This window comes from Phodopus roborovskii, unplaced genomic scaffold (genome assembly GCF_943737965.1).
Source record: "Phodopus roborovskii unplaced genomic scaffold, PHOROB, whole genome shotgun sequence".
NCBI lineage: Eukaryota > Metazoa > Chordata > Mammalia > Rodentia > Cricetidae > Phodopus > Phodopus roborovskii.
This window is the reverse complement of record NW_026125471.1, coordinates 115,845-125,308: the sequence shown is the minus strand read 5'-3', so window position 1 is coordinate 125,308 and position 9,464 is coordinate 115,845. Positions and strand designations below refer to the sequence as shown.

Below are 9,464 nucleotides of genomic sequence, written 5' to 3'. Positions count from 1 at the left end.
TACTTTACTAAATCAGCAGAAGTCCTTACTGCACTCTATTTATCTTAATTTCCAACAGACAATAGGAGACAATAAGAGGGAGGATGGATAGAATTTAACATGCTGTAAATATACTTCCTGATTCTTATCAAAACTATGTTGGCATCATTTTCAGGATTGGAAACAAAAACATTAAAAGGTAGAGAAAGCTATAATACCAAAGCTCAAAAAATTCTGAAAACAATAAATAAACCTAGAGGTATTAATTTTTACCATTTTTATAGTACATAAAAATCTAAAAAATGAAAATGATTCAACAATGGTATGAAAACATGGTCTGTGATGTTAATGAATGAGGACAGCATCACTCACATGCATAGTCAAATAAAATTTTATTGACTCCATTATCAGTTGTTCTGAAGAAAGTCTTCTCATGCCCACATTAGGAAAATCCTGACGATTTCTCAGTGGGTGTCTCCAGAATTATTTCTAGTGAAACAGAATGTGTCAAAACTGATTTCATTTACATGACCCCCTTTGCATACCTTCACCAATCCCTCCACCAAGCCTGGATCCTTACTTAGCCACTGTCTCCTGTCTCCTCAGGCCTGTTTGTTCTGCTCCAAAGGTGAGTAGGTCAGGTGCATCAGTGAAGTCTGCATATGAGAAAAGGATACTTCAGAAAGCATCTAGATTTCTGACACAGATATCTTCTCTGTACGCTAACAAGTAAAGCTTGTCTGAAGATGAGAGGGCAGAGTTAGCCACTAGTTCACCATAGAGGTCTAGATGTCTCTGTACAGACAGAGAGCAAGTGTTACCGCTGGGCAGAGAGAGGACTATACGGCAGGGAGAGACAGGAGGTCAGCTTTTTGTGGGGCCGAGTTAGCAAGGTAAGAGCTGTCTGTGGCTTGTTCCTTCCTCTCTGACCTTTTCAGCATTTGTCCTGAAGTGTTCTCGTTATTAAGACCAATTAGAACTCATGCAACAATTTGGCAACCAACGTTACCGCAGGGATCTTGAAAAGGCCACTTGCCTGTGGCATTGCAGCCTCTGGTACATGAGAGGGCTCCCACTGCAGTCACAGCCAAGCAGGTTAGATTTTCTTTTCCTTTTCCCCAAGCCTCAGGACCAAGTTTGTATTTTTTCCTGTTATGGCTTCCTACAATAGTCTCCAGCTGCCACACAGACTCCAAAAGCTCATGGGCTCCAATCACCACAGGGCTTACCAGCCCTAGACCAGCTAGGTATGCCTTCAGGCAGCTCCAATCACACTTGCTGTTTCTTGCACACAATCCATGTGTGTTTTTCAGACAGCCAGCTCTCTCCCCTGTGGGTTGTCAGCTTCCCCTGAAATCCCTTCTTGAGATGCTGCCCTACTAGGTGTTATGGTGGAAGTTCCACCCAATTTCCTCCTTTACCTATCTTCCTCCAAACCCTGCTGCATCTCAGAAAGCCCGACAAATGATGATTTCCCCCCGCCTCCCCAGAGGTACTCAAGCCCACTCCTACAGGATATTTAAACTGCCTCCCCAGAAAACACATGTATCCAGTTTGATTTGGTCAGATACGGATTACTGCATTGGCGGAGAGGCTAATCGGGTTGTAGGGATGTAGAAAATTTTCGTCTGGAGGTCCCACCGAGGGGGCTGTTATGCCCCCATTGGTCCAGGGCCCTGTGGTGGGAAAACATCCTTCTCCCCCATACCTGCTCTCTGCCGGGCTAGATCTGCTTTAGACTGGGTTAAGTTGTCCTTTTCAAGTCACTGCCTTAGAGACCCCAGGGCCTCCACAATTTTCAGGTGTCCGGCAAGACACAGCCATACCAGGCCCCGACCTGTTACTGGAACAAGGGCCTGCCTTGTCCAGTGGGAACCCTTCTTCTTCTTCAGAAGATTCTCTGTTCAAGGGATCTCCTACACCCTGTCTGTTTTTGACCCAAAGCCTACCACAGTGGACAACATTGTGTTAGGCTTTGGGTTCTGGCATAGACTTGTGAAAAGGGCACCTGCCATTCAAAGCCAGATCCCCAAACACCCTTGGGCTGCCTTTTACAAAATCTATTTAAATTGTGGTCTGACACCATATGTCCTGAACACCTGATTTCTCTGTGCAACTAAGGCCTTGACAATGGGACACAATGGCCACCAGGGGGATTTTTGAACTTTCCATCCCCCAGGCCCTTGAAAGTTTTTGCCAGCATGGGGACCAGTGATCAGAACCCCATGTGTCCACGGTTTCTGGATACTCCCGCCCTTCCTTTTGTAGCCAGTGTCTCACAGTACTGGTCATGTTAGCTAGAGTCACAGCACCTCCGCATTCCTGCCTATCTGTGAACTGGGACCCTGAAAATTCCACCCTGACCTTGCTGCCTGAGACACTGGTCCCTCCCTCACCTCCCAACCCTGCCTGCCCAACCCTCTTCTACCCTTCAGGGCCACACATTTCATTCAGTGGCCCACATTCCTTTCATTCCTCCTCCGTCCACTTCTTCCCCTTCAGGACAAAGATAGAGAAACAACTTCCCCCTCCTTACCCACCTTCCTCTTTTTCCCTTCCCCTGACGGCCCCTCCCTATCATTCAACGCCATCTCCTTGTCCCCCTCAACACATTGTCCTATATTTGACCTAGCCTCCCCAGTGGGAGTCACAGTCCTGGCCACCCATCTCATTTCTTAAGTCGGCAGCAGATACTAGAAAGCAATTTTAAAAAGCTGAGGAGGGGTCCCCAAACTCCCATATGGGAACTGGTTTTCAATGCCCAAAAGGAGGCAGCCGAATCCTCCTGAAAGACAAGGCCGTGCTCTGAGTCTAAGCCTTAGCAGCTGCCCTGAGGTCACAAGGTGTACAAGGGAAGTCGCCCACCATGAGGATCCATCCCACTGGAGCTCAAGGCAAGTCAACTCTGCCAGGAGCCTGCATTGGACAGTCTCACAAGCTATTGCCTGGACCCTCAGCCACAAATAAGGACATGCCCCATCTGCCATCAGCCTGGACACTGGAAATCAGAACGTCCCCATGCAGGCTCGTCCTCAACATAAATACAGTTACACAAAACCGGATAGAAGAGAAAGTGGGAAGTAAATGTGCAGAGGGTGCCTGAAGTGGCCTTCCCCCTGTAATCAGATTGATGCCTACCCCAATGTCATCATCGTTGAACATTCATCCAGTAGCTGAGGGAAGCAGATGCAGAGATCCACAGCTAAGTACTGGACTGTTCTCCCAGAGTCCAAAGAGAGATAGGAGGGATTATACTAGCAAAGGGGTCAAGATAATGATGTTGTAAACCCGAAGAGACAGCTCATTACAGCTAGTGGGAGCTCGCTGACTCTCGAATGACAGCTTGGGAAACCTGCATAGGACCAAACTAGGCCCTCTGAATGTGGGTAACAGTTGTGTAGTTTGGGCTTCTGGAACCCATTCCCCTGTGGAGGGATACCTTGATCAGCCTTAATACATCTGAGAGAGAGTTGGTCCTTAAGTTGATGTGCCAGACTTTGTTACCCTCCCATAGGAGGACTTATCCTCTCTGAAGAATGGTTAGGGGGCAGGGGAGGAACAGTAGGAGAGAAATGGAGAACTACAGTTGGTATGTAAAATTGGGGGGGGGGAAAAAAAAACAACTTTCAAACAAAAAGGGAGAAAAAGCAAAACAGGCTTATTCCACATACACCAAGGGAAAGACACCCACAGCAGAATTTCAGAGTCGACTTCCTTATGAACAGCAGAGAAACTGCTCGCACCCCTGATCCCCTCCCTCCTGGTCCCAGCCCTGCAGCTCCTCTCACCTGGGAGGTTCCTGGGCCACCGGGCTGCGGTTCCCGACACTGCGCTGCTGACTGTCACTTTCCCAGGCCGCCCCGCGTGGAGACTGCGGCTCCGGAGTTTTCAGGTCCCCGCGGTACCCGCCATGTCCTCCGCACCCAGATCTGCAGCAGAGGATTCCACACCGTGCAGGACCCGGAGCAGCGACAGAGAATGGGGACTTGGTACTGACGATCTTGGCTTTTCTCCAACTTCCTTACTCTCATATTATGTCCCAGACTTCCGTTTAGCACACTCCCCCAACCCCTCCCACTCTCCACTCTTCCCCCTATGCCCAGCCAATGGACCATGTCTTCTCAACCACTGTTTCCTAGTGAGTGTTTCCTCTCCACTTAAGCGTCCCTCCCACCTTCTCAGCCAGCTCCAGCTGTCAGGCTGCCCTGGACCCACTCTGCACAGACTTCCCACAGGCTTTGCTGCCAGCCTAGACTAGAACTGCATCCAGGAGGACGCTGCACCCGGTATTTGACCCCACAGTGAGCTCTGAAGCCTTCAGGTAAATGACAAACAGCCTAACTTCGACTTGACTACCAGCCTCCTGGACTACAACTTACACCAAAAAAAATATGCTAAATTCAGATGCCAGAGTCCTATCGCCAATACAAACATGACAAGCCAAATCCAAGTACCGCAGTTGTGACCTGGGGAGAGACATTTTAGGAACTTGGATTTTGAAAATAAATAGATGTTTCAAGAAGTCAGAGGTCAGGCTATTACCCAAGGTTGAGTTCATCCTGCATTGTATTGATCTCATCAGTAGATGGAGGTCTTGGGCATTTTGGTAATTCAGAAACAAGTTCTTTTGTGACTCATGTTAAAGGTGCTTTTTAGATACAATTTAGAATTTTTTTATGTTTGTTAATGTGATTTTTATTGTTCTATCCTTATGTCCTCCAGTGTTACTAGAGTTCCTGATTTTTGACAAACATTCGGTCAAATAAAGTCAGTGAAAGAAATGCCCATTCGCCATTCACTTCTCAGAGTCATATTTCCTTGAACACAGTCTGCCCTGGATCAGCATGAGGGTTTAAGTACAGCGTTGCCTAGAGCATGGTGTCAGGCAGGCCTTGCTCAAATGGCACTCCAGGAATGAGTGAGGTGTGTGTCAGCAAAGAGGGAAGCCTCATCAGGTGATTTAGCTTCCGCATCGGAGGGATATTCTTCCATGTTTACTGTCTCAGACAAGAGGCAGGCCCTCCAGTTTCTGTTGAAGCTGGGTATAGTGGCCATCTCCTGGTCACTCAACTGGAAGTCAAAGACTTCTCACGTATACGTGTTGGTGTCACAGACTTGGGGATCACCACCACATTCCTCTGGATGTGGAACCTAATCAGAACCTGGGCTGAGGTATTCTTGTGCTTTGCAGCTAACTCTTTGATCTTGGGGTCCTCTAGGAGTGAAGGGTCTTCTGGCTTGGCCCAAGTCCTATCTGGGGGTGGGGTGGGGCTTAAAGGGCTGTAGGCTGTTACAGTGATACCCTCCAAGTGACAGTACTGGATCAATTTTTCCTGAGTGAGGTATGGGTGACACTTGACCTGGTAGGCTTATGTTTCAATCCATGCTTGTTCAGGATCCTTTCAATCTGGAAGTGGTTGAAGTTGGAGATGCGCATGGCTTTCACTATGACCTCTCAGGCATCCAAGAACGTTATTTTGCTGGTGAGGACGTTGCCTTGATCATCTTGGTGAATAACTCCTTTCTGGGCTGAAGTCCTTGTGGACAGTGAATAAGATAGAGGTCCAGATAGTCCAGTTTCAGGTCCGTGAGGGTCTTCTGGAAGGCCGCCTCTAGCAGTTTTCTCTAAAAGCAGGTGGGTCACAACTTGCTGGCAATGAAGAGGTAATCTTGCTTCACAGACTTCTCTTTGATCTTCTACTTCATGCTCATTGTAATACACATATGTGCAGTCAATATGGCGATATCCAGCATCAATGGCCACCTTCACAGCTTCCTTGACTTGGACTGAGGAAGTCTGCCAGGTGTGCAGGCCCACAATGAACATCTTGACTCTGGTATTGAGCTCCACAAAGGTGGACATGGTTGCTGTTGAAAACTTCCTGAGAGCAGATGTCCGTGTGCTGGTTAAGGGGGGCTGGTGGAGGCTTTATCAATTTGGAATTTTTTAGTGCAAAGGTGAATGAAGACACTCTTGCCTGTTTCAGATGCAGAAAATAAGTAAGGCATGATGTTCCAGCCCTGAAAATGTCAGTTACACCTTCCCATATATGGCTCTGTGAACATTGGAGGAAAAGGAATAATAAGGGAAAAAGGGAAGGGTTAAGATATGCCATTTTCTAGATTCCATACAGCTGTTGTAATCAGTAATCAACAGCAACTGTACTTACCTGCATTGATCTCACACTAGACTACAGTCAGTCTAGGAAAGGGAAAGGCTCACAGGGCCCCATCCTTTACCTCTCAAAAGCTGGCTCTGGGTGGATTGTGAGAGAAGAATCGTTGCCATTAGCTGCAGTCCTCTACTGAACCCAGCAGGCTCCAACACATAGTTCCAAACCCACAGTCTTACAGATGGCCCTGGTTAATCTCAATGAGTCCCAAGCAAAATGAATGAAGATGAATACAACAAAGATTAGTTGGAAATGTGGACCAGGATAATTGAGATGTAGGAAGTGAGAAAGCATTTGAGGCAAACACACACACACACACACACACACACACACACACACACACGAGAGAGAGAGGGGGGAGAGAGAGAGAACATATAATAGACATTTTTAAAACGAGAACAGCTGTCTGTCATTTCTTTTGGTTGTATCAGCTTAATATCAGGTAATACCAAGGGTCAGGAAGTCTTCCTTTTTCTTTCAAGTATTTATGTAGCTGTTTTTCTTTGAAGTTCTAATAGAATGCTGTCAATCTGGTCATGGAGTTGTTGGGGGGATTTTATTACTCATTGCTGCTTCTGTTTACATTTTATTTCATGGTGTTGAAATTTCATGTTATGTGGATCTCAAATTACATCTGTTTCAATTTGAGTCTCAAATTCAGTGAAATAGAAGTCTTTAATATCAGTAGAAATAAGATCCACTTGTTTACTCAAGTCTATCAACCAGGCTGTTGTGAAATGATAATAAAAAGTTATTCATAGTTTGCAAGGTTATGCAAGCTTTTAATCCCAGCACTCATGGGGCACGGGCAAGGGAAACTGTGAGATCACAGCCAGCCTGGTCCAAGTAGTAAATATAGGACAACTGGGAAATACACAGAGAGTTCTTGTCTAAAAACAAAGATGACTTCTCCTGGAAAAGTACCTTTCATGGTAACAGAAGTACCATTTGGGCTTCCAAATGTAGAAGCCATTGAACAGCCTTATCCAGCTATGATTTATATGAACCTCACCAATGATCATCATGGCCCAATAACCCTGAGTGCACTAGTAGAAGACATACCTTGGTGATAACCAACAGCTCTCTAATTGGACTTTAGAAATTCTTAACAAAAGAAAAACCATGACTGGTACTGGAAACCTGGCTAACTACTCAGTGCTGGTGAAGTTTGTGTCCCTAATAATGGCTCCACTTCATCTTGAGTCAAGGTCAGAGAGTTCAAACCTGTCCTTAGGCTTCTAATGTTAAAGTAATAATACCTAAAGGTCTAAGGCATGGTATTGTAGGATATTTGATATTGGTAGATACCTTATCTAAATAACAACAGATTTGGTCTGAGGTGTGTTTACTCTTGACCTTCAAGGCCAGATAATGGGAAATTGAGTCTAAGGTGTGGTTACCAAATGTTTGGAGAAAATCTGTTTATTCCTTATACATGATAAAGAAGTCTTTTGCCATGTTCCCCTTTTGGTTGGGGTACTTAAGAATGCTAAATAAACTTGAGGTGTCCAATATTCACTGGATTGCCCCCTTGACTCTATCCTGTGTCTCTGTTTTTTTTTTCTTGGTGTCTTTATATGCTATTTTTCAGTCTATACTTCCCCTTTCATTTATGAACTGGGAAAGTTGGCTGGATCCAACTGAAGCCCCACAAAGATGGGTTACAAAATAAGTCATGAATCTTGGAGGAGAACCAACAACCACCGCTTTAGTAAACCAGTGTAATCCCTAAAAATATAGAATAAACCATTCCCTTGTACCCATAGATAAATGTAGTTTTTACCTGTCATCAAGAAAATGCTTTGCAACAGATTGAGACCACTGCATATGAACCACAATTAATCAAAATGCAGAGTTTGGGATGCCAGGCTCAATGGATTCAAACTGAATATAAGTCAAAGGAAAATTTTGGAAAGAGATATAAAGGTTGTAAGAGCCAGAGGATCAGGGAGTTTGCCTAGACATTGTGTCTCCTTGTGTCTAGTCAGGGTTCTCTAGAGTAACAGAACTGATAGAATGAATCTCTATCTCCAAATACATATACATATTTATGACATATAAGTATATATTTACACACACACACACACACACACACACACACACACACACTGAGTAGTTTTCCCACCAGCCTGGTCCTACAGCTGCGCCAGCCCCTAACAACACATAGAAATGTTGTATTAGATACAAAGCTGTTGGTCTGTTACTAGCTTTACTTATTGGCTAGCTATGTCTTAAATATTAACATATTTCTATTAATCTAAGTGTTTATATATGGCCTATCTTACTGGAGAGGGAATGCGGACCTCTGTTCTCTCAAGTCCTACATGTTGAATCTCCATACCTCTCCCTGAATTCTCCTTGTCTTCTAATCCCACCTATCTTGCTTTTCTATTGGCCAGTGCTTTGTTCATTAACCAATAAGAGAAACATATTTATAGAATTACATCTCCCAACACACACACATAACAGAGGATTTATATGATTTATAGGCTGCTGTTCAGCTAATCCAACAATGGCTAGCTGTGAACAGAAATTCCAAGAATCTAGTTATCAGTCCACAATGCTGGATATCTCAGGTGGATTTCAGTATATCTCAGAATTCCAAAGAAGTGGGCTCCAATGCCACTGAAGTAATGAATGTACTAAAAAGCCTACAGACAGCAGAAGGGGAGCAAAAGCTTCATTCTTCTATGCCATTATATAGGCTTCTAGCAGGAGTGACCCAGATTTATCCTTAAGCCTCATGATCCTTTCCAAACACTGTGTCCTCCCACCTGAAGATATGGATTGAAGATGTTTGTTTTGCTAAGGTCTGGACTAATAGTGGATTCACACACTTCAAACCATAGAAAAGTAATCTCTCACAGGTGTGTCCTCCATTTCTGGACTGTAGTTAATTCCAGATGTAGTAAATTAGAAAAACTTATGGTTTAGCAGAAAATGAAGGAATAGTTTAGTCATCAAATGTGGAAAAGGCAACATTTCAAGGGGGCTGAGGGTACTACTTCTTCAGGTATGATAAACCAGTGAGCACCTGAGAATTCAAAGTTCTCAGCTGTAAATAGGGTCCTCCCACACATGCCCACCCTGAGTATTAGGATCCCATTCTTTACCAATTAATGCCCTTACTTAAACTGCCTATACTGTCTAAGGCTGAGATGTGATTTTTGTTGTTGTTGTTGTAATTTAGCTCACTATGTAATGAGGGCTTCAGTTTGGTTTTTTGCAACTGTAGTTCTATGGCTGCTGGACAGATTCTCTTCCAGGGCACATTGAGAAACATTTAGACTGTTTATTTACATCTGTACCTGG

The 9,464-nt window shown here is 44.7% G+C and overlaps 1 long non-coding RNA gene and 1 pseudogene across 1 annotated transcript; both read right to left on the bottom strand.

Annotated features, from left to right (window-relative positions):
• Positions 1-354: 354 nt before the first annotated feature.
• Positions 355-3,944, bottom strand: LOC127215535 (uncharacterized). Its single transcript, XR_007833970.1, has 3 exons — positions 3,768-3,944; positions 560-635; positions 355-468 (listed from the first exon to the last, which is right to left on the bottom strand). It is a non-coding gene; the product is annotated as an uncharacterized LOC127215535 (long non-coding RNA).
• Positions 3,945-4,875: 931 nt separating this feature from the next.
• LOC127215531 (aldose reductase-related protein 2-like) lies at positions 4,876-5,842 on the bottom strand (annotated as a pseudogene).
• Between the last annotated feature and the right edge of the window lie 3,622 nt (positions 5,843-9,464).